Here is a 26,412-nt window from a genome sequence, read left to right as displayed (position 1 = left end):
AAATAATTGAAAGAGATATAAAGGGACAACAACAGAATCCTGAATTTGACAAGGCGCTGGGTTCAGAGGGACATGAGATATTAGTACAGCTAAGACAGTGAGACTTTAAAGTCTATATTCAATGCAAATGGGTAGAAGCAAAGTAATGAAATGGGTAGAGCTTCACCCATAACAAAGCAAAAAGCTAAAGTTCCTGGACTATTCTGTTATGGAGCCTTAAAAAGGAGCCTCAGATCTGCTCTAGGATTTGTTGCTGGTCTAACGGTCTTTAAGCCACTTTTTTGTGCCATGGTTGCTAAATTGTTCATCCAGTTCCTGTTTGTGGTGGAACGGGGAGAGAAGTTGCAATTTCCCTAGAAGTTCATTGAGATTTGAATCTATGCTGTCAGCACCCAAATCATTTCTGCTTGTTACACAAGTTAAGACTGGACAACCAGCGACTTTTTAGTGAAACATTGTCCACATTGATTTTTTTTAGTCACATGCATTTTAAAACAATCCCTGTGATCAAGCTGATGACTTTCATTTACATAATCTAATCATGTTAGCAGCCCATCCACCATTCAGCTTTTCCACTCGAAGCCTTGAATGCTGGCAAATGTATCATTATCTTTCACTACCTGGTTGGTACGTCAGACCTTCATAAATCTCGTGGATCAGTGTTCTAAAAGTTACCTAACAGAAGGGAAAACCACTAATCAATGGGGACCATGGGCAAAAAGTAGAAAAGGGAACAATCACAAAAAATGAAGAGATTCGGTGAAGTAAAATGACAATTTTAATCCAACATTCAAAGCAACTTAAATGGCACAGCGAGTGCCAGTGTTTAACAACGTGCTTGGTGCTCCTACGAATAAAAAAAAAAACTATTGTATAAGAAACTATGATTGACCCCTTGGTGCCTTTAAAATCTTGTATTGTATTGCAGCATTTATGTAGCACTTACTCCCCCTATGTAGGGTGCTGAAGTGCTTACCTAAATGAGTAGCATGCTGCAACATGTAGAGTGTGATTGGAAAGATTTATTTTTTTATCCTATGAGGGAAGTGTTTCTGCTGTTGTGCGTGATGACTGCTGAGGTGCGGTTATTGTGATATGAGACACAGCATGTTGGATAAAGTGTAAGAGACAGACGCATAGTTTTATCATTTTCAGTATGCGGTTAGCTTTGACCAGCTCTACAGATTCCTTTATGGTATTTCATACAATATAGTCTTCTCAGCTGGTTACTGCACTGGGTTGTCCAGTCTGAGATTTTGTGTATAGTTGTGGTCTTGAGCTACATGGCTCTAGGTAGAGAGAAGTGGAGAGATGGGTCGGCATGGACATTTTTATGATCATTCCATTGATTATATAGATATTTGGGTTCTGTATTGAATGGACTTTATTAAGGTCCTCCCTTAAAAAAACGCTTCTTAAACCGTTACTAAAGAAGCCACACCTTGATAAGGCCGAATTGAAAAACTACCGTCCAATTGCAAACCTCCCATTTCTGGCCAAAATTGCCGAAAAGGCATTGAATCAACAATTATCTGCTTTCATAGAGGAACACCAGCTATTAGATGACAAGCAATTTGGTTTCCGCCGATTTCACGGTACGGAGACCGCGCTCATCAAAGCTGCGGATGATATTAGATCCATCCGGGATCTTGGGGGAACAGCAGTATTAATACTGCTAGATTTGTCGGCTGCCTTCGACACGGTCGATCACTCGATTCTGATCGATCGTGTCGAAAACATGGGCATCCAACATACAGCCAAAAAATTGTTGGCATCTTTCTTGTTTGATAGGACCCAAGCTGTCACACTGGGTTCCTTTCAATCATCCAATCTGTCTCTACCATGCGGGGTACCACAAGGCTCATCCCTAAGTCCGACACTTTTTAACAACTATGTGTCGGACCTAGCTAATATCATTCGAGCACATGGGATGAGCCTTACCTCCTACGCGGATGACACGCAGTTGGTCCTGGCCATTAAAAACAACGGTCATAAAGTAGCAGAGGACTTTAAAGTGTGCATGCTGGCAATTGGGGACTGGATGGCCTCCAATTGCATAAAACTTAACTCCGATAAGACGGAAGTCGTCATTTTCGGACAACTGACCCCAGAGTGGTCCGCTGCATGGTGGCCCACGGCCTTTGGCAGCCCGCCCAAACCGGTGAGCAAGGTGAGGAACCTGGGAGTGGTCTTCGATGATTGTCTCAACTTCCTCCCACACGCTAACCAAATTGCATCCTCTGCCTTCCACAAACTGCGTTTAAGAAAGAAAATTCTCCCCTTTCTCCCGGAAACGGCCGGTAAAACCCTGGTGACCTCATTGGTGCTGTCTACCCTCGACTACTGCAACGCTTTTTGCAAATGCCCAAGTAAGGGTCATTAATAAAATGCAAACCATCCAAAACTCAGCTGCTAGACTTCTGGCCAGAATCCCTAAATTCAAGTCCGCGACCGAAACGATTAGAATTTTACACTGGTTGCCCATTAGAAAAAGGATTGAGTTTAAAACCCTCTGTATTGTGTATAAGTCTCTGCACAATCAAGGACCTTCATTTTTCAAACCACATCTTATTCCGTACTGCCCACCCAGAACCCTGCGTTCCGCTACTCTAAACGACTTAGTGGTTCCCCGCGCTAAAACAGTTTCCTGGGGGGACCGTAGGTTCCTGGTATTGGCCCCGAAACTTTGGAACACCTTACCCCAGTCAATCAAATGCAGCCCCTCACTTTGGGCATTTCGTAAGCAGTTAAAGACCTGGCTGTTTAACCAGTAACCTCAGATTTTCCCCCTCCAGCCGGAGAATTATTTGCAGATATTTTAGCGCCGAGACGCCCAAGGGCATTTGTTCGCGCTCTAGAAATGTTATTAATAAATAAATAAAGCAATTCAGTAATGTGTGGCAGACATCTACAGTTATTTCTTGCCTGTTCATTTGGTGATGTAAAGTTTTTGGGCTGTACAGTGCTGGCGATGGACAAACCTCATAGCAAATATGCTTTATATCAATTTAATGGGTATCTTGCTCCTTAGATCAGTGAAAGCTATCTTTTTCTCTGCACTATATGCCCATTATGTGAGAGAAAAAAAGTTCCTAGATACGAGATATTCATCAGCAATTTATATATTGTGCTTTGATCATTATGCACCAAATTGGAGTACTTTCTCTTATTTCTACTCAATAAAAACAAAAAAGACTGATTTGAAAAGATCACTCATTATGCTCAGGAAGTTTTCACTCGGCTCTGAAGAGTCTCATGAACCTTTATCTAAACCAATACCTCATTTTGCTCCTGAACAAAAAAAAGGTTGAGCTTGAAAAGATGTACCCTGGCCTCAGAGATTCTGTTCAACATTTGTCCAAACAACAAAAAAGTTACACTCTCTTGTTCAATATATGGGTAGGACGATTAAGATCCTCTCCTGCCCCTGATGAAGCCACCGTTCCCCTGCTGGTTAACGTATCCTTAGGAGCTGAATGGCAGCCGCTGTTATTTACAAACTTGGACAAGGGAAAATGCACCCTGGGACACTACAAACGTCAAACTTTAGTGGTTAATCCACCGCTAGTCCGCATTGCATCACAGGGTTGAGCAGTGTGCCCCCCAAGTGTGCATTTTCCCATGTAATTGTATTGCGGAAGTGATACGCACACAAGAAGGAGGTCGTTTGTCTAGGCAGTGCAGTACCCGACTGTGAAGCTTCGGTGGGAGAGTGGGCCTGCAAAGGGTATAAGTTAGAAAAGCTTCACCTTGCCTTGCAGCTGGCGGGCCTCACCCTCAAACATTGTTGGCTTTTGGAGCCTGCTGCAAGCCACTTATTGTCACCTGCCCTGTCAACCGTGAGGGAGTGCCCTTTGCTGAGAACAACCTGCTGGAGCTTGACTCTATAATCTTGATACTCCCCATATCAGGCGGTCATGTCTAGGAAAGAAAAAAAGATGTCTTTATTTTTTACATTAAGAGGTGAGTGTCAGAGTACCTAGAAAGCTTATCCATTTATCCCTCCAGTGATGCGTGGTTAGAGAACCCTGCTTCGGGTAATTAATACTGAACACTCTCACCTTTTGTTCGAAGACAAACATAATTGAGACAGTAGTTAGGGATGCAAAAAAGAAACTGGACAGCTTATCCAGTAGAATGTTAAATGTTGAGCTGAAACTGGAGGGGTAGGAAAATAGACTTCAAGCATCATCAGATGGGCGATTAAAAGGGTGGGAGAGGATAGGAGATTTTAGAACCTTCAAGCTCTAAAATGGACAATGTCGCATAAGTGTGAAGAAATTGTGTGTGTAGTTTTTTAAAAATCCAAAGTTCAATGTTTGCAGCAGATTGTGGGTAAATAAAAGATGTGGAGTTCACATAAGCCACACAAGCTTGAATTCTTCTGGATCTAGGATTCAGAAATGTTTGAAGTTGGTAATTTTTAACTATGGGCTGGGCGCCACTAGCCTCATTAGGGAAGCAAAACACCATCCCAAAAGTTGACTGTTCAAAACATCTTACATCTTACATACTTCATATGGTTGCATTTTCTGGGCCTTTCCAGGTTTGGATGATGGGCAAAATGAGTGATGTGAGGCAAACACATTTCTGTGAAGCACCCACCCCAGTATGGTAGTTGGACTGGCAGATATGCAACCTTCTAGTATGATTTAAGAGTGCTTGCAGATTTGTTGACTTGTGAATTACACGATTGCGAAGCCCTTTAGATTCTCCCTGAAACCTGGGGATGTGGCACGGGACAGCAGTATTGGTGGTTGACTCAATGGACTGGAGAGATAGGATTTTACATGAAGTTATCAAGAGAACAGTAATGATGGAATATAGGTGGTTGTCCGTCTTCTCTACTTGACTTTCATCACTGTAACTGGAAAAAAAGCCCTGATGACCAGTCAGCTGGAAATGGAAGCAGGAAGTTTTGTGGCATCTGTGAAGCATCTGGTGCATGAAGTGAGAAACATCAGTAATTAACATGGACCTTAAGTGGTTTCCTCTTCTTTTACGGGGGAAGGATGGAGGAGTTTGACGGTAAAAGGGTAGGGTGACACTGGTGTGGGGTATGTACAAGAACAGTGCAAGCCTTGCAACAAATTCCAGTGGGTGGAAGGACCGCTAGCATGTGAGCACTCTAACTCCCAGTGAATTCGGGTATAGGCAGTTTACAGACGTATTTTTACGCACAATTAAGTTTTGGTAATCAAATATGACTGTTGCCAGTGCTCAACCCCTCATTACGAATTTCAGGGTAGTTGACATTCGTCAGGGGAGCAGTAACATTTGGGGTTGATCAGGATGTTACTGTGAAGCTTCCCTGGTAAACCACCCTCCAAGCTTAGTTGCAGCTCAATACCTAGTGAGCCAATCACTCGGATGTGTGAAAGACAGTCATTTCACCGAGATGCTTTCAAGTTTCTCTGGTGAAGTACCTCACCAAGTCCAGGTGCATGAAAGCCAGACAATCAGCAGAATCTCCTGCTCAACAGATAACTGATTACTCGTCCGTCGGGAATTTGTATAAGCCTGTTGCAATAAGGCATAGTATATAAACCTCTCAAGGATTGGAATGCGCAATCAGTCATACTCCTTGAATCTCCAAAAGAGTATGTTGGCTTACAAGCACTTGGAACATTTTAACTTATTGGTTACTTATGCTTTGACCAATACCACACTCTTCATTGGAGGTCCCTCTTGCCGCTTAACATCAATTACTGAAACCGGCCTGGTTCTAATAAGTGTTCAACAAGAGCTTCAGCATCAAATATTCTTGACATGCAGACTCATTCCATTTCATCTGTTTGTAATGGCATTGTTGGAAGAAGTAGGCCATTTCTCCGAGTCATGACTAAAGCTGCTGAGAGAGGAAATTCCTGCGCAAAATCGACATTTGATTTCCTTTAATATTATGATTAATTGTATGCATGTTTGAAAGCATTATTAGAAGATGTACTTTGTGTCTCGAGTGCTACGATACTAGTTTGTCTCCCACCTCTAAATATCTTTCCCCTTTATCTCTAAGCACAAAGGGATCCAGCACTCTGTCCACACTGGTTTATGTCAACTGTTGATATCTCCCTGTTATTCACTTACTGTTATTTCTGGCAGGCCTGCATGTACACATATCTTTGCAAAATGTATCGAATCTCTCCTTTTTAAAGTAACGTTTTAAAAACATATTTTCCTTTCTGAAGGCATCTTTCTCCAAGAACATGGCCACAATGTTTATGCATGATTTCAGATGTATTTTATTTATCAAGAATTGTGAAACTCCCTTATGTTGGACTCTTTATAGTTACCAGTTCAGCAGTTGTTAATATGAACCATTGACTTAAGCACAGTAAAGTGAGTTATTTGCTTTATTCTGAAATATTTGTAGGGGTGGGGTAGACTCAGAGCACAGACATTGACAGATCGCACCATTGCAATTTATTACATATGCAAACTTGGAGAGACAAAGTCAGTATCTTTTTTGACACTCAGAATGTGGTGTCTCAATCCTGAGGTCATGTGTTCCGTGCATGGCCCATTGTAGCTTTCCCTATGTTAGCCTAACTTTCCACGACACAGGCTGCATTAGCTTTGCACACGTTACTATATAAACACGTTTGCCTTTGGGCCTCTTTTATTTTCACAAAGAACCTGCAGTTGCTTTCTCATTCTGTTATTTTCTGAGAATTAGTCTGGACACCACAGATCAGGTCAAACAATAACGCCTCTTGCTATTATGTTCTGGTTAGGAGCTAGCACTTAGACACAACTCAGAAATGCAGCTGTTGTTTATGAACATGCACACCTTGTCATATAGGTATGCACAGCAATGTAACTGAAAGGGAGAAAGAGTTTTCTGAGAGAAGATCACAGTTGTATCTAAGATGTAGAACGTCCATCTGTGTATGCTAAGGTATGGGGTCCGCTACGAATCCCAGAGATCTTTGCTGTATAATCAGTTTGCTTCTGTAGAAGGGGAGAGGGTTAGGCTAATCTGTTTTATAATATGACGGCTTTTCATAATATACGGTTTACTGACTATGTTGATGGCATTTTTGCTAGGCAGTTTTCTGATTGTGGCAAGCATACTGCATTTTAGAACACAATAGTTTAAATGTTAAGAGAGAAAGTGAGACACTATAGATAGTTGGACTCCGGCTCATGGTACCAAGTTGGTATGGTGACTCAGTCCCTATCTTCTGATTTTCTATGGTCCCAAGCATAGTTCTGTTCCTGAACAGAGTCCCTGCAACACCGACATTTTTCTGTTAGTTGCTCATATTCAAGGTGCGCCCAACACCATCAAAACAGGGAGTTGATTGCCTTCCATAAGTAAGAGGGGAACCAGCACCTTGTGAATAATTTCTTCCATCTTTGGCTGAACAGATCACTTCAACGTAGTTTGGACATGGTCCAATTTAGAATAGCTGCACTTTGTATTCAGTTTCTGGTGCTGGACAGAGAAGCATTTTTTTGCTGGGTCAGTTGAATAAATGTGTATACAATTTAAGTACATTTATGCCAATACAAAGTGATCAACATATTCAGAATTTCCATGTCCATTATCATTATATCACCTTCTATAAGGGTGAAGCAGTTCTAGATTTCGGACCATCAACAGATTACCGTACAGCCTCATATTAAAGTCCAGTTGTGTGGAATTTGTATCGCCCGCACCCTGGGACATATGGATTTGCATTTGTATCAGAAAGTTTTAATGGCCATTTAACCCACTGAACAAGTAGAGTAATTTGCTCTCCTGAAACTAGTAATGCTGTACAGTGAGTTCTTTCACGTTTCAGTGTGAAATTGTTGTTATTATATATTTTTCTCCATAATTGTGATGTATACAAAGCAAGACCACAGCTGTGGTACCCTGGTGCTCACAGCCAATCAGAAAAGAGGAAATTGATCTCCCCACTTGATTTCATTGGCTCAAAGGACAAAACCGCATTAAAATGCTAAGATTGTCCAAGGGAATCTGACTTTCATTCACCTTTGCTTTGGGGCCAAAAACTGAAAGTGCTTTTGGCACACAGAGATGCATCTAGTGATTACTAGAGAATCCAGTCATAGTGCATGCTGGTGAAAAGCATCTGAAGAGATGAGACAAGCGGGCAGTTAATGTGCCATCCGTTTTGTTTACTCTTGAGTGCTACTATAAACTGACAAACTCCTCTCTCAAACAGCTCACAATCAGGCAGCAGACACCTAGCTTTCTTTTTAGGTCTCGCACCTGGCGATTACAGCGCGAAAGCGCTGTCTCGCCTCCGAGACCTATAGTCAACGGCTCGGCTTCCCAGGAGACAGGAGGCATCTGATCAGGTCGCGCGCTTGAAAACGCGCTCGCTGTGCCTGTCTCCTGGGAAGCCGAGACGGTCAGCCTTGCAAGCCTCATGCACTTCTCGCACTCGTATGCAGTAACGGCCAACACACACAGCCTCTCCCCCCCAACCCCCCGCTTTCGCTTCGTGTTACACACAGGCACACCCACACACACACACGAGCGCACACACACGCACACACACGAGCTCACACACACACACACACGCGCACACATACAGAGACACACACCACATACCCCTCCCCGCCCCCGCCCCCGCCCCCAGTACAACTAAGCCCCACAAACCGCATCGGCGCCACTCCTGACTTTTGCAACCTCCGCGGGGCTCTCCCTCAGGCATGGGAGCCCCGGAGTCCTGCCCCACGACAGGCGTGACGCTCCCGAACTTCCGGTTTCGGGATGTGCACGCTCACGGCTTGTTTCCATAGATAAGGAGAAAGAGGTAAGAGACTGCGAACATTCCTTTCGGTGCTCCTCTGCTGAACACCTAGTGAAAGGTCTCCTGGGTTGTGGGGAGGGGGGCTGGCTTTGCTTAAAACTTGGAGCCTGCTGCACTGTGGATATTTTAAACTCGTTAGGCACATTTTGAGAGAGTTTCGGCAGTTCCAGCATGGTGCGCGTGACAAGATTCAGCCCTCCTGATCCTGAGATGGAAAAAGCTGTTCGAGGTACTGTATTTACAATCTTTACTGCGTCACCTCTGCAGAGAGCTGACCCTGCTGTGAGAACTCGGCCTCACATACTTACGAGAGAAAGAAAGTATTTGGAATCAAGCCATAGCGATAATGTGTCCCTGTACTAACAGAGATGGATAGGAATGTTTTTAGAAAGGCGAAACTACTTTTCCTGTAAGTTCTGGAACTTGTTTTCTGTGCAGTGAATGAAAAGCAGTTGCCAAAGGAAGCTTTATTTTCATCCATGTTTAACGCAAAAAAAATACTCCTTGCTATTAATGCCCTTTTTTATGTTGTATTCTGCAAATTGATATTTGTTTACATTGAAATTAATTCAAGTCACATAACGAGCAGGTAAAGCATTATATATTATATTGTGTTAGAGTGGTTTACACCATTGCAGCCTAATTACCTCATCCTAAAGGTCTACCTTAAGATGAGCTGAGATAGGTGCCTTACAGTGCTACCAGATAGTAATAATGTACTGAGTTGCATTTGGGAGCTGTAAATGTGACTCTTTTGCTGGCAGGGAGGTGCCAAGGGCAAAATGCATTTTGGCTTGCTGTGCCGATAATCCTGGCACGGTTTTTGTAAACAACTGCATGAAAACCTGAATATTGTGTTGTCTAGTGATAAGGTACAAAAGAGTTCAAGGTCACCCCTAAAAAGTCATGAAAGATCACTGGGATCCCCAGTGTCCCTGATGGCTGCTTGTTTGAGTCTCTGGTGGTCTATTTGCTGCTGATGAAGGTTTCTTTAGACCCCCTCACATAGTAGAACTAGTATTTTCTCCCAATTAATGAGTACAATTATAAATACTGTGAGCGAGCTAACACATAGCAGTTGAATTTGTGCAAACAGTGCTAGTGGACCAGATGTTTGAAGGGGGCTGTGGACGATATCTCAAAACCTAAAGTCCAAAACTGATGTTCTCCCATCAGTACGTTCTCATATTATTCACTGTTTCTCCTGTATCACCGTATCACGTGTTTGACAACCTGTGCTTTGCAGCACTTCTCAGTTTTCTCTTGAGAACGCACATTTTGCTATCCTGGTGTAGGTTCCACATTTTGCTCTGGTTCTAGCTCCCCATTACTACTACTGTCCTTTAATCCAGTTATCTGGCTGCATTTGGGCTCTCAGGGACAGCCATGCATGTGATCACATTCCTCCTTATTAGCACCACTAAAGGTAAATGTGGTCCTAAAACTACATTGTCGATTACACCTTCTGTGAAGCAGCTGTCCCTCCTAGTGTAATTCGTACACAAGTGCTGGCCACTCACAGACACATTTACACAGCTCATATTCACAGAGTGTGGAGCCGCACAGGGAGTGTCCTCTCAGGGCCGCTTCAGACATCCCTGCTTACCCCACCACCACATTTAAAGTGGCCATTCACTGAAGAGAAATAAACAGACTTCTTCCCCAGTCCCTCATTTTGAGAGTTTCGGCAGTTCCAGCATGGTGCGCGTGACAAGATTCAGCCCTCCTGATCCTGAGATGGAAGAAGCTGTTCGAGGTACTGTATTTACAATCTTTACTGCGTCACCTCTGCAGAGAGCTGACCCTGCTGTGAGAACTCGGCCTCACTAACTATTGGCATTGTCATACACAATGCCAATAACTCAAACTTTAATGCTGCGAGACCTATTGCATTGTAAATGCTTGTTTTAAAAATGCTATCGCCCTTTACCCCTTTGTCCCAAGGACACCATCCTGATAGGGGACACATTAAATGTATTATCTGATTAATTCTTTAGACACTCACTGGGGCCATTCAGAGCTGGTAGTCCTTCCCTCATATCTGCTCTTTCTTCTCCCTTCGCATCACAAGTTGTCAGAATATCCCTGCCAGCCAGGGCAATTACCAATTGATTACCAGTTGTCCATACTATGTATTCCATACCTGGGATTGGTAATTCTCGGGCGCAGATTGGTCTAGCATTTCAGACTCCCCTGCATGGAAAAGCCTGTACTCTGCTGTCACCACACCGCCACCCAAGTCTTTATATTTCTTATCTTCAGCACAATAACCTTACCAAAGCCTGTCTCGTGTTCTACCAATGATGCTTTCTTTCAAAACTGCCTTGTACCTTACAATCTCCAATGAATGTCCCTTCTCAAACCATTGTTTTTGTTGCCCACTATGCTCTTACCACCGAGCTCCTAAACACTAATTAACACTATTCCCCACATCAACTCCTAGCACCTCCCTGCAGTCCCAGTTTGTATCCTGCAGCACAAGTTAATCATTGTAAACTATACTCTGGCTTACATGGGTCAAATCTGCATTCTCCATTCCCAATATGTCTCCCGCTCCTGTACTGTGGCATTTATACATAATACTGGGCACAAGGGCCTCGGTTCTTTAAACATTATTTCAGCTGTTAAATGCCTTCTGTCATAGGCCTTCTCTGGAACCCCTCAGCGCAGGTGTGAGCTCCCTGCCCACCTTCCCACAACTTGTACCTCATTAATTTGCTCTCCTCTTTTGGGGGCATTAATCCATGCCCTTTTCGTGTCTCATTTATACTATTGTGCACCTTTGCTCCTTGGTTTCCACATGATTCCACCTTTCCCCCCCATAGCAATATTCTCTGCGGTACTGATGTGCACCCTTGCACACCACAGTAATTAATGACTCGATCATTGGCACAGCTTGGGGGCACTTTTGAACAGCGTACCTGCCAGCAGAGGAGGCTCCGGTTTGTTGACGCTCTCCCCTGCCGCCGAAGGTTCACGGCTGCCGAGTGGGGAGGAGCGCTGCACCAGGACTACACTTCCCAGCGTCCCAGCACTACCGGGACCGGGACGCCGCCTCCTGACCCGTGCAGCTTCCGCCCGGAGGTGCATAAACACCAGGAGCACCTCCGGTGGAGCGGGGGTCATTGGCACAGCTTGGGGGCACTTTTGAACAGCGTACCTGCCAGCAGAGGAGGCTCCGGTTTGTTGACGCTCTCCCCTGCCGCCGAAGGTTCACGGCTGCCGAGTGGGGAGGAGCGCTGCACCAGGACTACACTTCCCAGCGTCCCAGCACTACCGGGAACGGGACGCCGCCTCCTGACCCGTGCAGCTTCCGCCCGGAGGTGCATAAACACCAGGAGCACCTCCGGTGGAGCGGGGGTCATTGGCACAGCTTGGGGGCACTTTTGAACAGCGTACCTGCCAGCAGAGGAGGCTCCGGTTTGTTGACGCTCTCCCCTGCCGCCGAAGGTTCACGGCTGCCGAGTGGGGAGGAGCGCTGCACCAGGACTACACTTCCCAGCGTCCCAGCACTACCGGGACCGGGACGCCGCCTCCTGACCCGTGCAGCTTCCGCCCGGAGGTGCATAAACACCAGGAGCACCTCCCGCGTCGCGGGACGCGCGCGGGCGACGCTGGGCGGAGCCCGGGCAGAGGGCGGGCCGTCTAAGGCCGTCCGGGGACGGCGAGGGACGGGACGGGCCACTCCCTTTGGTCCGCACATACTTGATACCACACATAGGCATTTGCACAGGTCAGTGGAGCACGTGATACTTACTCTTTAAATCCCTACGACTGCTTGCTGGAGGATTGGTAGAAACCAACGCCATACAAAGTTTTGACGAGAAGGAAGGAGATCACAGGGGAATGATGCCAACTCACCCCAACACACGCTCGACCGGGATTAAGCCTCCCAAGAGAACTACCCCTAAGCCAACAAAGGGGGAAATAAAGGAGGCAGCCCACGTAAAGGGGAATAAACCCACAGCTATCGATCTAATGCTAAAAAAAGTCACAGGGGAAATTGAACGAATGGAACGGAGCTTATCCTCCTCACCTAATCTCATTGCCATCACTCAAACACCCCCCAGAGACACATTATTGATTGATAGCTTAAACACCCAGGGCAGCATGTCTCAAACAAACTACGACACAGTGGAGGTCCCTTGTGCCCAAACCACAGGGCCACAATCCCCGGAACTTATAGACACGCCCCCCCGGAAAGGAAGGAAGCGAGGAGGGAGGAATAAGGGCCAGCAGAGGCAGAGGAAAGCACCAACAAGAATTAATTCCCCAATAAGCCCTCAAGAGTATAACTCATCAGAAAATAACCCACGAGTGGACATTACTCCCCCAGGGTGGATTGAGCAAGTAGTAATGGATATTAAAACACAGTTAGAATCCTTTATTGCGGCACAACTAAAACCCATTATAAGCAAGGTAGACAAAATAATGTGTGAGTTTTCCAAACAAACCAAGGCATTAGAAAACGTACTTGCAAAAACCTCTGCGGATCACTCACAATCAACGGAGGAAATCACAAATAATAAGGCAAACGCACAGAGGGCTCAGAATAACAACTGTGTTAGCCATGATCAACAGGCTATAGCTCAGATCCATGAGGTCCCCAACTCTGCCCAAAACCCCAAAGGGGGTACAAATGATAACCCTAAAGGGAGACAACAACAGGGTGCGAATAACATTCAGAGGGAGAAACCTCCCATACAACCACTAATGCAATGGAGACAAGATGAGCGCCCACAGAGAGATGGGAATTACAATAGCTGTGATACAGACCTAGATTCTTTTAACAACATTAATCCTCAGGCACCTCACTTAGATTTACCCCCTGAGGCGACCCCCTTCGTAATAATCTTCGCAGGGGTACCTGAAAATAGGCCTAACGAGAGAGAAACACACCCACAATTGCTCTCAAAAATCTCTAAATGGTTGAACACCCACAGACCCTTGAATAGTGGGAAAAGAGGAGAGATTCTAAGTGTAAGAAGGGTAAATTGGGTGGGGGGGAGAGAGAAAGATATTAGAGGAGACTGTATAGTCGCAAACTTCACGGACACCAGTCTGGTAGAGTACATCCTGAAGAACTCCAACAGGAATCAAACCAGCACAATTCGTGCTCTCCCACTTGGATATTTCTACCCAAGGACACGAAATAACAATCGTGTGGAGGACGAGGGTGGATGGTCGCTGGTTAGATCACAGCGCCCACGCAGACCTAGACTAGTAAGCCACCTCGAACAGCCCTACTCCCACCGTGATTACCCCCAATGGAGGAATAGATATGCCCCATTTCAATCTCTAGAGGACATAGATTGACTCAATGTCACTCCACCCACCCCTAAGAACTTTATTGGAAGCCCGGCCATTAGTAGCTATCTCGGCCCACAAGTAGGGACCATAGGGGGGAGCGAGGAGAGTATACTAACTAGGGGACTAGACTCACCCCAGCCTCAGAGGGAAAAGGAAAAAACAGCCAAACTAAAATTACCATCAGATGGGGTGGAGAGAGCTACTGAAACCCTTGTGGCAATAGGCAAAGGAAAGTGGGAGGGCCTGACTATCCTATCGTGGAATGTCGCAGGGCTGGAAGCCAAATTAAAAAACAAGGAATGGCTAGAATTTACCAAATGTTTTCATGTTATAGCGCTCCAGGAAACATGGGCTAGAGACTCGGGCCCATGCCAACTGGAAGGCTATAAATGTTTCTTTAAACCGGCACAGGGTACCAACTCGGGAAGAGCAAAGGGAGGCCTGGCTCTATATGTAGACTTAGACCTGAAGGGTTCTTGGTCATATAACGACTGCTCCTCAGATAATATACAAGCAGTTAGACTTACTCATCAGGGGGAGTGTCTACTGTTCGTGAATTTTTATAATTCCGGACCAGTGGAGGGAAACTACCCAATCTTAGAGCAACTGGAAAGCGGTCTAATTGAGGAACTAGATCAAAGGATGACGGGGAGTGAACCAACTGTTTTGTTGATGGGGGATTTTAATTGCCACTTATGCCCCAAATTATCCCCCCTAACTCCCGACTGGTCAGGTTGCCCTTTAGAAAAGGGCCCCCACTTCTCACATACTAAAGAGGGTACATTATTGATGAAGTTACTAGAAAACTTTGCCCTTACTATGGTTATGGATCTAGCCGCTTATAAGGCTGGTGAATGCCCAATACCAACCTTTAAGGGTAAAGGAGGGGGCTCTATAATAGATTACGTCATGATATCTGCCTGGGCTAGGGAAAGGATCATAAATACCAGGACAGAGTGGAGTCCCTTTAGTGACCACAACCCTATTATAGTAGAAATTAAAGGGAAAGATCTCATCAAAAATGCATCAGGGGTGATCCAACAAGTGGAAATCAAACCAACAGATCAAGGGAGACGCCTGAGGTGGTCAGTGATTAACCCCCAAGATTTTTATGTTAAATTAGCCAGTGAAGGGAAAGACCACATAGAGGCCTGTCTAGATGTCACAATAGAGGGCAGAGGAGTAGTAGAGGCATTTGAACTCTTAACTAAAATTATAGAGAAACTCCTGACAACCAAGAAGCCCGTAAACCTGCAATCCACGCCCAGATGGTTTGATACTAATTGTTCTAAAGCGTTAAGAGACTTAAAACAGAGCCTGAAAATGACACCAAGGGACAAAAATGAAATTACTCGCTGTAGACAAAACTACAAAACCCAGGTTAAGATTAGAAAAAGCACTCTCCAAAAGGAAATTTGGGCAGACTTAAGGGAGGCCGGTGAAAACAAGGACTACACCCAGTTCTGGAAAATTATAAATAAACCATGTTTCCACGACTCAACCTCCCCAGTCATCAGCTCAAACATTTTGCCGGAACAATGGATCGCCCATTTCAAATCCCTGTATAACCAGCAGGATGTAGACATTGGTGACGGAATCTGGAGGGGGCCAAGGGCAGAAAAACTCGAATTATCTCTGGATGAAACTCTTAAGGCAATTTTAGGGCTAACACGAAATAAAGCCCCGGGCCCAGATGGAACCCCGCCGGATCTTTTTCTTAGCAATACGGATCTTTGGGCCCCAGTGGTAATGAGAGTATTGAATGCTGCCATCAAAACGGGCCTGCCGAGATCATGGTCCACTGCGGTGATTGTCCCGATCTACAAGAAAGGCTGTAGGGACAGCCCGCAGTGTTATAGACCAATCTCGCTCATCGACGTCTCTGCTAAGGTACTGGGGAGGGCACTTCTCAATCGTCTACAGGATTGGACTGACACACATAATATCCTGGTGGACACCCAGTATGGGTTCAGAGCTGGGAGATCAACCACCGACCAGTGCCTCAACCTGTACCTGCTTACTGCTAAGTACACCAAAGCGTCTGAAGGTACCATGTACATGGGGTTCATGGACTTAGCAGCTGCATTTGATAATGTTAACAGAGTCAAACTATGGTCGATCATGTTTAATCTGGGGATTGATCCGGACCTCATCAACATCTTGAGGGAACTCCACTGGAACACCACTGCCAAGGTCCGCTACAGTGCGGGGGGGGTGAGTACCGATCCCTTCCTGTGCTCGGGCGGGGTCAGGCAGGGGTGTATCCTGGCACCTTTTTTGTTTTCCCTCTATATAAACGGCCTGGAGAGTGATCTTTTAGCACTGGGAACCGATTGTCCAAAGGTGGGCTCACGTCATCTGCCAGTACTTTTGTACGCCGACGACGCCGTCCTCTTGGCCCGGACGGCGGTCGGCTTGCAGCGCCTAATTAAGGGTTTTGCAGATTTTATGAGAAAATTGGACCTATCTGTAAATATGACAAAATCCTTCATTATGATAGTGGGGAAGAAACCCCAGAAGAAATTTGTATTTAAACTGGGGGATCATGTCCTGGACAGCGTTAAAACATTCCCATATCTGGGTCTCTTATTCGACGAGAAGCTAAAGTTCGCCCCGCTGGTAGAGGAAAGGGCGAGGAGACTTGTCTCAGCTAATGGAGCCATATTAAACTTTGCTCGTCGAATGGGAAGGTGGTCCCCAGAGCAGGTGCTGACCCTGTATAGATCAGTCAGCATCTCAAAGACTATTTACGGATCTGAAGTCTGGGGTTTCAGAGATGCTCAACTAATTCAAAGCGAGGAAGAGAAATTTTTAAAAAAACTGTTAAAACTCCCGCTGAGCACTTCCGCTGCAGTAACACACAATGAGCTGGGAATAACATATATAGCGGACTTGATTAGACTGAGACCCATATTGGCCTGGATCAAAATTTGGCTAAATCCTCACGCGGAACTATCAAGACAGATCATCCAGGATTGCTTGACGAAAGAAAAATCCCTCCAAATCCCCTGGCTGAAATACATTAAAGATACCCTGGGGGAAATAGATGAACAAAGATTATTTCTGGACCCATCCTTGGTGGACATATACACCAGTCACTCGGTACAAGGGCAATTGCTGGACAAATTTAGGGGCAGGAGGAGGGAGTTTGACTCTATTAAATCCTCGGTAGTGGCTCGTTCACTAGTCTCAAACCAAGTTGGCATGGAACCTTACCTCTTTTTATTGCATAGTCAGCACGAGAGGTTTTTATTGACTCGTTTTAGGCTCAATTTGTTGCACCACAATTTAGCTCACCCATCAGGGTTTACTCCAACAATTGAGCAGAAGGGTGCCTGCGGCTGCGACAATAGGTCTCCGCAGGACACCCTTCATTTTGTATTATTGTGTCCTTATTTTAAAACACCCCGTCAAAGATTTTTAGTAGGGATTTTAAAAGACTCCAAAATCATCCATGCCAAATCTGCCTTACTGTTTCTGCAAAGAGCCACCGAAATGCGAACCTTATGTGCCATTATAAGCTTTCTTAAAGTTGCTTTTAAACTGAGAAACACTATGGGCTGTTGAAATTGGTAGGCAACGGAGCTATCTATTATGTGATTTGGACTCTTTGTATGTCATTTGCACTCTGGCCCTTTTAGTATCAATAACTCTCCTGTTTAAATGTGATGCCCCTTTCCTTTCTTTAATGAGATGTCGTCGAGAAAGTTTATGATCATGTTTTTTTTTTTTATTGTGATGTATTTTCATGATGGTTTTTAACCTTCGAAATAAATAAACAAACGAAACGACTCGATTACTAATAGGAATTTGTTTTTATAGCCCTTTAACAGCACATCTCCCATTTTAAGATCTCTGAATACTTCCTACACTTACTTCTGTACCCCATATGTGTCTCCGTGTCCCACCCTGTTATTTTCCACCGTAATATTCATCACCAGTCTCTCAATCCCTGCAGATTTCATCTGTTGCCTGTCCTCTTGGTGGCCTCCCCTGCTCTCACAACTGAAGCTGCAGGCTTCCACTCCTCTTAAGCCAAGTCCTTCGCTTGTTTCACCTGTACTGCCCTTCCCTAATGTACCTTGGCCTCCACCCTGGTATGTAAGTTTCTTTGATACCACGCAATACCACGCACAGTAGATTTTCCTTGGCCCTTAGGCAAGAACAGGTATGCACCAAAATACCATATTAAGTGGAACAAATGGATAGGCTGCCAATTACACGTTTCTCGCAACTTATCTACAGATAATACATATTGGTCAACAAGCATATCAGGAATACATTTAGATTTCCAGTTTTTGATTGTATTTTCCCCCGTTTTTTCTGTGGTTAAATTGAAAGCACAGCAGACAAACAAGAAAATCAGCTGTGTACTATATGAAAATCTTTGATGGATTCACTTATTCCATAGTTCTAGCTAAGCAACAAAATACCTGCTCATTGCTCCTATGTTTGCATTCTGCGACCTGCCCTTGGTCAGCTGGTTTTCGTCAGTGTTATGTGGCTGTTCCAGAGAAAACAAGCTTGAAGTCAAGAAAGATTGACCTTGGCAGACTGTTGTAGATGTTTTGCCGGAATGGCTGAAGCTTCTCTCTTTGAGAGGTTTTTGATCACGCCTACGTAATATTTTTCAATCTTATTTTGTGAACATTTAAAGTAAGGTGAGAAAAGAAGCGTATGAACTTTCACTGTAAATCCTATCCATAACCACTGTGCTTCATGACTATTGAAGATCATAAAGCATTATATTGTAAATGCATATAAATGGGATTGCACACAGCACCTGAACATTATGAAATAAAGTCTTTGGCAATGATGTAATATTGGTAAAGTCTTGGAAATGTAAATCCGTATTTGTAAAGCGCGAACTACTCACCCTTACGGGTCTCAAGGCGCTGGGGGCCGTCGTGGAAATTGAGTGAGCTATTGCCCAGGGTCACTGGGTGCTGAGCTGACCCCGCAGCCGGGGATCGAACCGTGAACCCTGTGCTCCGAAGTCAGCTGCCCTGGCCGCTGCACCACACCTCTTATTGTCGTCTGTCTTAGACGACAATAATGCTAACAAGCAAAGCAAATAAACGTTATAGGGGGCTCAAAGGCAGAAATAGGGTCTCCTTGTCAGCCTGATCCTGCCTTTCCGCAAGAGCAATATTTTCTGCATGGTACTATTATATACTCCTGCCCTCCTCAGTAATTCACGGCAAGATTAATAATAGTAAGGTTAATTGTTTTTTATAGAGCTTCATGCCACGCTTATAAAGATAGTAAGCCTTAAGTAACAATGTTCCTATTACCCTTTTGTATCGAGCTACATTCACTGAGCACAAAAAGTAGAAGAAGAGTCTGCCTTTGCTGGTATTCCAACTCAGACCAATCACTAGAGGTGGCAACAGCACACTCTTTAATTCCCAACTCTGCAACTGTTGACCAAGAAGAGCGTCTCTGAAATCTACATCATGCCCTGTCACCTGCTCTTACTCTGTCCGTAAATGATCTGACTTCCTGCTAAATTTTCCTGCTTTTCATTCTCTGATCTATCTGTCCTTTATTTTGCTCTTTCCACTTTTGTTTACAGCATTTGTGCCACTGCTTAGTTGGTCATTTCGCCTGGGTCAGCACCATAACTGCCCCAGCCAGCGGTTCTACCATTGTACCCTCTTCCTCTCATTCACCAATATTTTGAGTGTCATTTCTACCCCTGTGCCCTTGCCCTTTGCCAGACATCGGCCACCTCATTCCAGCTCTCAGTATAGTCTGGGATCTCTCTGTGAGTCTCTTTCTCACTGTCACTGTAACCCTGTCATGCTACCCAAGTCAGCTCTTCCCTTGTGTACCGGCTCTTGTACTCTTCTTCGTACTGCTCACCAGCAGTGCCTGTTCTTTTTCCTTCTGTTTTGTCAACCTTCCCCAGTGTGCCTCAGTGTCAGTTCTGTGTTCCATGGCCCTCCTGTCACTGATGCTAGTACTGCTGAATGCAAACCCGCTTCCCTGATGGGGTGGAGGAGGTCTATGGGTGGGAGATGGCGGAGGACTAGAAATAGCCAAACAGTACTCTAATATGCAGGAGTAACTAGGGACTATCAAGTAAGTTATTCCCACCATTTGCCCTAGATATGTGCATGCTCATTATTTTTACATACGGGACAGTGCATTATGTAGTAGTGAAGGATCTGAACTTGATTACAAATCCCTTCACCGAAGCTCCAATTTGGAACCCCTAAATAACTCATACACAGCGGGTAAAGCACAGTCTTATCTAAGCGAGGCCCTTACAACGCAGGGCCGAAGCCAAATTCTATCCATGAAGCTAATGTTAATGTTAAAATAGTTTTATATAGCGCACAGCTACTCCGGAGAGTGTCCCGGCGATCACGCTCGGGATAGTAGATTTCAACCCCGCTTGGGCCCAAAGAGGGGAAGCCATATCCTGTAGGCTATGTGCGTACAAAAGGGAATCCTGGCTGCACCTTCTCTGCTACTGCCCTCATTTCATGAACGAACGCCGGCGACTGCTGCGCCCGATCTGCCTTAATCGGAGTATAACAACCTGCTCGGAAGCATCAGCCCTGTGCTTGTCAACCACTACTACTATGACACTAGCGAGATTGGCCAAATTTGTTCACCAAATCAGACTAGCACTAAAAACATACAACGATAACATTTTATCATCTGGGAAGGTCACCCCCAATGTAACGGATCAAAGTTGAAGTGTACCTGTCACGTAGCATCATTGATAGTGCCACCTGCACGTCCCCCTATGAAAGAAAGCAAAGACTCATTCTTACGCTTCAACGCTGGGAAAGGCCAATCAAATGGGACTAAGACTCTCTCTCTACTTTGTTTGTTTCTATACCATTCTTTTAACCAGTACAGGCATACATCGTTTGTTTTAAATAATGCAAAGAAGTTTTAGAATTACCGTTTTCTGTACTTTTTATTTTTTTACTGTAAAGATTTTAATTAATCGCACGGTTAATAAAAACTTCCAAACTAGTGAAGGATCACATTACTTGGCACGTTTGACAAATGTATGCAGTAAGAAAAAGTTAATTATTTGCAGTAAAGCGGCACAATCCGTAGCACTGTTATTTAGTGATTTTAACATCTGATAATCCTGTTTGGGCAGAGCTGCACCTCAGTACCAGTTTATCACTTCAGTACAGCAATCTGCAACTGAAAGGAAAACAGTTAGCCATCACAAAAAGGGTCTGTCACATTTGTTTGGTGAAGTCTGCAAATTATGCAGCAGATGGTTGATATTATGCAAATGTGGCAACCCAATAATTAGGCAATTTATGCAAAAATCTTATACAATGTGCACACAAACAAATGTCACCCAAACAAGGTGGTTGGGGGTAAGTAGGTAGTAGGGGTGGTCTATCCTGAAGAATCGCTATTGATCCAGTTAGGGCACACTAGAGTCAAAAAACCTATTGAGTTGCATAACATGAAGGGTCATAAACAACCCTCTGGTTTTTAAGTTGTTGTAGAGTAACTTCATTGAAATAAATGGTGTACTATAGGACCGTTTTAATCGCCCAGACACCATCCATCCTGTACAACACTTGTGCCGTTATAGCTGCAAAACTGACTGCACAAGTAGTAGTTCTAATACCTTTCCTACAGAGAATCGCCAAAAGAGCTCCCAACAAGCTTGAGCCCAACACAGCTAACATCCTTTATCGGGGGTCAAGTCCGAAAACTTGGATGAATCATGCCATTGAAGACGGTAGGGGTTGTGCGCTCTCTAAACAGCAAGTTTCGTCTTGGAAGGATCAAAATATATGAAGTACTTATAAAATATACCACCTCCCATGCACAGGAAATATTGACCTCACAGGATTCTTGACTGAAAGTATGCCCTCCATACTGATTATGTGGCTCTGTCATCTTTATCCATGGTTAGTCCTTGGGCTCTAGTGTTCAACTTGTCAGTGTACCTTCTTCCACCTCAGAGGTTCAACAATTATGTTTCCGTCATGACTGATGCTGGAGTTTGGTGGTAAATTTCATATTGAACTATTTCTTCCGCAAATAGAAGTTTGATATCAAGAGTTGGATAGATTGAGCTGAAGACTTCATTCAGATGAAATACCAGCATCATTCCAGCCTCCCGAATAAATCGCAGTTTAATATTGTCTACAGAGAATGTGAATCTAGAAAACATAATGCAAAATATTAGTTGCCTAAGAATGCGGTTTTTGATGTTGGTATCTTTCATAAAGTCACGCGCACTCACTAAACACTGACTGCTGGAGGCAGAACTCAGGCAGTCTTCCACCCATTGGCTAAACAAACCAAGTGGGCGGATTGTACAAAGAAATGCAGCTTGGTGTAGGGATATTAAATGTATTCTGTATTTCCTCAAGGAAAGGTCAACATTAAGAACACACAGTTCTCAGTTAAAGGATTCTCTCTATCTTTACTATGTGCAGGATCCTTAGAACACTGGTTTTAAAATATAATTTTTTCTAAATAAAAAATCTGAACATAAATTAAAACGTGTATAAAAGATATTTTTTAACTTTTATTTTCTCTCGCTGTCTCACAAGCTGACACTGCTCCTTTAAGAATTCCAGGAGCTGCTATACCTTCATTTAATACAGTGAATGGTGAGACAGGCAGATCGTTATTTTCCAGCTCGCAGATAAGGGTATCTTAAACATTTCTGCCTTTCTAATGCATATTTTGGACTGAGAACATTGTTTTGGTGAGGGAGGTGTTTACTCTTAAGTCTTTGGCAAGCTACTTTCTTATGATTTTTTTATTTTTTTCCATTGATATAGGGACTTACTTCTTGCTTTTCCTCAAGACATTTGCTCACCTCAGCGTCAGTCTTCATGCCACATCTCTTTGATAAGTGCCCTTCTCAGGGGATTAGGGAGTCGTGGAAGGCTGAGCACAACATATGCGTGTGACTTCCAGACATACTCTGTTAGATAGTGCTAAATATGTCCATATAGGAGGTTCAGGGGCAGTGAGGGAATACACCGGCAACCTAATTGGAAAGCAGTTAGCCCTGCACCTTCTCAATCCACCAGCCCCAGCAGGTTGATAGAGGCATCACCCTCACATTTGCTCTTTTTATCACCAAGTCTGACTCCCCTCGAGGCCCCAGATTTCCGCACAAAATGTGCATTTGCGATTTCAGGTAACATCGAAACATTCAACTTAAAATGAAAGCATTCTGCCTCGAAGTATTCTGCATCTAGCAATTGTTCTAATTCAACATTTAAATCCATCTCGATGCTGACAACCTTGGGGTGCAGCAAAGAAGGCCCAGCTGTTTTGGGGTCGCTCTCCCCGGTTAGTGAAGAGGGTAAAATGTAGAGGAGAATGACTAACATTATCTGTTGGTCGAAACCAGAACCCTTGGCTGAGATACTGCCAACCATCACTATAGCAGATGACTTCCAGCATCCTGTTGGTTCCAAGCAGCTCTTGTGCCACTTTCTAGATAAAGTAGCATTGTCTGCATGAGAAGGACAAGTACAAGAAGAACAAGAGGCATGAGAGCAGACAGTTAGACGAACGTCCTAGTAAAAAGAAGAATGAAAGGACAGGAGATTGCGAAAAATACTGAAGTCTACAACTCTAATGCTCCTCTTCCTCCTGTTAATTCTCCTTGAAGATCAGTTATTCATCCTGCTTCTTCTAAGTCTGACTCGAGAAGATGGAGGATGAGCACCATATCATCTAGTATCCCAAAGACCTCGCCTTATAGTGGGTTTTTGGTGGATGATGTAGTATGATGGTTAACATCGCAGCCAAGTAACAAATGTAATGGACCTCCATTATTTGAGACATTGTTACTGAAATTACAGCTAATGTCTGGGCTGCTAGAAGCAATCATGAGCTCCTAATTACATCTGCCATAAAAGCAGTAGGAAGTTGCATCTTTCTTTGTTAGAGAATTTTCCTCCGGGAAACGATTGGAAGAACGTGGAAAGAGGCATACATGTCCAAACAATGCAAGTGCAACCACTCTTGCCGAAACCACGCTTATATATCTTAACCACGCATAAGCGTGGTTATGGTAGTGCGCGGTCGAGCTGCTGGAATGGGCAGGCCCAGGAAAAGGAAGTAGCGGAAGGGAACGCAGTGAGGTAATTAGGGCTGGGGTCAAGTTTTGGGAGCGTTCTTGGGAGTAGTTTTTAAGGTTTGGGGGGTTGTTTTCAAGGGCTTGGCGGTCGGGAAGTTTCTAGGGTTCGAGCAGGTAGTTGTTAGGACTCTGGGGTACGGGATAATTTTTAGGGCTCGGGGGTCTGGGTTGTTTTTAGGGCTCAGGGGGGAGGGGTCCTTTTGTAGGGCTCGGGGGAGTGTTGGGGTAGTGTTTTAGGGCTTAGGGGTGTGCAGGGTAGTTTTTAGGGCTCGGGTCGTTTTAGGGCTGGGGGCTCGAGGGACTGTTTTAGAGCTCGGGGTACTTTTTAGGGCTTTTGGGGCAGGGTCGTTGTTTAGTGCTCGGGGGAAGGGGTTGGTTTTCTAGGGGGAGGGGGTAGTTTTAAGGTCTCAGGACAGGTGTTTGGGTGCTTTTTAGAGCTCGGAGCGGGAGCAGGGGTCTGGGTACTTTTTGTGCTTTGAAAGCCAATGTAGGCGCTCCTGGGGCGGGGGAGGCGAAAGGGTCGGGGTGGCAACACTTACCTGATAAGTCTTAACCACTTGTATGCAGTGATGGCTCCTTCGCTATGGCGGAGGAGCGTCAACCCACTGCTTTCAAGCAGTGTGAAGAAGCATAAAATGATAATAACTTAAAGTTATTATTATCATTTTATGCTTGATACTGCTTTGTGGGCGGGGCTGCTCTGCTCTGTGAGCAGGGAGGAGTGGTTTGCCCAAACCTAAGTGCGCAATAACGGTTTTGACGGCCCTCTCAGGCTGCCCAAACCAGTAATGCGCACTTTCCACTTTCCCCGTTCTCCATGCAGGATGCATTACAGCCTGCATGGAGAACAAGCCTATGCCCCTATTCCCTGGTTGAGTGTCGAACCAGGACGCTCAAAACCAATCAAAATGCTGCATTGCAGTGTTGTGATTGGTCAGTGGGGCCTGGCTGTGCTTCCGTCTGAAACGGTGAGGAGTAGGAGCAGAGACGCGATACCCGGCGCAAAGGTAAGTTGAATGTTTTCATGTCAGGGACATGGTACAATGTAGATAAAAAGGAAAGAATGCTACTTCTAAATGAACTGCCAATATCGCACCAGGAGTCCGCGAGAAGAAAGATGCAGTAAGGGGCTGATGCACTAAGTACCTTAGGTGGTCAATACTCCTATAGACCACACATGCATAGCAATTCAACCATTAGAATACTAAACACCCAAGGCAGTATAGCATTTTACAACATTAACACTAAAGAGGTGTGCGATAAATTGGCCAAAAGTTTCCCCCGGAAGACTAAAAATCAGTTAATTCCTCCGTCACAGTTGCAGTTACAAATCCTGTCTTTAAAATATCCAGATATAGGAGATGGATATAAGATCAGCGTGGAGCCAACAAATGGTTGTGTTCCTCCACCCATTACTCTCTTGTTAATATTTAGACAAAATGATGAGCATAGGATTCTAGGAAATGTAGGATTTGGCAGGAAAAGATTGCAGACTGCCAGAAAGACTAAGCATGGATTTGTAATGCAAGTCAAATCCTGAATGTTTTTCAAGCAGGTGGATTCAGTATTAGTATATACCACAAGGTCGGGGACGTATGAGGAAAGGTGTTTACGCAGTTACTAGGTCTGGCATGGAACGGAAGTGAATAGCAAGTTCTGAATACCGTCCAAGAATTTGATAGACACATGCTTATTTCCTCTTGATGCCAATTTTGACTTTGAATTATCATAGATGGTGGGATTTTCCTTTACCTTTCATTACTCATCTTTAGATTAACCATAGAACCTTTTTTAGCTTTAAATCTAGACACTGGGAAGTTTTCCCTATGGGAAATTCTATCCCTGCCGCCATTTGTACTTGGATTCCGGGGTGCTGCTCCTGTAATGAAATATAGGGCTGAAGGAGGGGGGGAGGGGTGGGATGGAAGAGTGCATGGACATTTATGTGGAAAGGTCCTCTACTGCACCTTAAATATGTTTATTAAAGTCAATTGTTCATCATTCTTTGAAGTCTTTTTAAATTATTTGTATTACTGTTTTTATTTCTGCTTTGTGAAGAAAACTGTGCTTAAAATATTCACTGGGAAATGTCACCAATGAGGTGGCCAAACTACCCACGTCTATTTATAATTTTTTTTCTTGAAGTTTCATTGTCTGGTGGTAACTTATGTTTTTCAGGCCTATAATGGTCTTTAGCTAAATTCCCACCATAAAATAGATTGACTTGTAAAA

At 44.4% G+C, this 26,412-nt stretch overlaps 1 protein-coding gene across 2 annotated transcripts in view; it reads left to right on the top strand.

The window, feature by feature from the left end:
- Positions 1-26,412, top strand: part of UVRAG (UV radiation resistance associated) — a 406,695-nt gene that overhangs the window by 110,380 nt on the left and 269,903 nt on the right. The window lies entirely within an intron of this gene.

This window comes from Lissotriton helveticus, chromosome 8, assembly GCF_964261635.1.
Source record: "Lissotriton helveticus chromosome 8, aLisHel1.1, whole genome shotgun sequence".
In the NCBI taxonomy this organism is placed as follows: domain Eukaryota; kingdom Metazoa; phylum Chordata; class Amphibia; order Caudata; family Salamandridae; genus Lissotriton; species Lissotriton helveticus.
Note: the sequence above shows the minus strand (reverse complement) of the source record. Positions and strands in the feature narration are given on the sequence as shown.